We start from the raw sequence: 1,510 nt of genomic DNA, 5'->3' as shown, positions 1-1,510 counted from the left end.
GCCCCGTCCGTCACACTGCTAGCCAATCACGTCCTCAGCCATTCATAAAGGGACTGTTTTGTCCGACTCCAATTATGTCCGTCATTATATTTTAACCTTAGGCAAGCATTCACTTCCAGGGTGGACCTAGCGCCATATATAGGTGCTCAGTCGGTCACCTGATTCAAATAAATCATTAGTCGGTCGCCGCAGTCAGATGTCCCTTCAGATCACTGGCCTGCACGTTCGCACTGTGCTTCAGTCAATAGCGTCCATCTGGGCCCTCCAGCCATCCGAGTCCACCGAAGTACAGCTTATGTGCTGCTGGATAGCCTACCATTCCCTCAAACTGTCCCCATGACATTGTCAGCCAGTCCGCCCTTTTCTCCATCTACAGTCGACATGGGACCAGCTAAGATCACCCCTGAAGGAAACTTCTCATAAACTACAACGTCCACCTATGTCCTGACGTAGACTGGGATTAGGTCAGGACACATCATTGTCAGCTCCTCAAAGCTCTCTCTGGACAGGCACACTGCCACGTGGTTACTGTGGTTCACTTTGGTTACTCCTCATTTACACCGTGGTTGATCAGTGGCTACAGCACCTAGCTAGGCCCTTACAATAGGGAGGGGTGTGATGAAACCTTGGGGTCACCCGTCAGTGGATCCTCTGATTTAAAGGGAAAACTCCGTGTGTGAGAACTGGCTACTAAAGGCAGAAGATGCCGAGAGACCAAAGAAAGAATTGGGCGAGGGGTAAAGTCTTTGCCATGGAAGCATAAGGGCTTGAATTCAGAGCCTCAGCAACAAGTCTGTAACTCCAGTGCTCAAGGGATTGAGACAGGAGGTCCCAGTCAGCTATTGTGCATACACACACACACCCCAAATAAATGCAATAAAAATTAAAAATAAAGTGGAGAGCAATCAAGGAAGATGCCCAACATTGACCACAAGCCTATATATGTGTATGCATATGTACACAACCCACAGGAACATATACAAAAACATGAACACGTACAAAAGAGTCAGAAAAATCCAGGATTTCACAAAGTGAAATTTATTACAGATTTACAAACTTAATTGTATCTCTAGTGTCAGCAAAATAAGAGAAACTCTACACTCTACGGCAGGAGCAAGGGTTTGGGGATTTTTTTTTTGTTTTTGTGGGGGGGGGGGTTCTTTGGTTGGTTGGTTGGTTGGTTTTGTTTGGTTTTTGGTTTTTCAAGACAAGGTTTCTCTGTAGCTTTGGAGCCTGTCCTGGAACTCACTCTGTAGACCAGGCTGGCCTTGAACTCACAGAGATCCTCCTTCCTCTGCCTCCTGAGTGCAATCAGCCACCACCGACCGGCCACCTGACTTATCTTAATGACTTTGTTCATCCTGTAGGTTTGGAAAGTGCTGAGGTCATATGCTTCACCATCTGAGGTTATGACTGAAATGGCTGTGGTCATGTCAAGCTGGTTTCCTATAATGAATCTATCATTTCTCATTCCCACTATGAGTCAATCAATCAGTATCTTTGGATGTGT

This window comes from Peromyscus californicus, unplaced genomic scaffold, assembly GCF_007827085.1.
Source record: "Peromyscus californicus insignis strain IS unplaced genomic scaffold, ASM782708v3 Scaffold_10__1_contigs__length_136768540, whole genome shotgun sequence".
In the NCBI taxonomy this organism is placed as follows: domain Eukaryota; kingdom Metazoa; phylum Chordata; class Mammalia; order Rodentia; family Cricetidae; genus Peromyscus; species Peromyscus californicus.
This window is presented reverse-complemented; position numbering follows the sequence as displayed.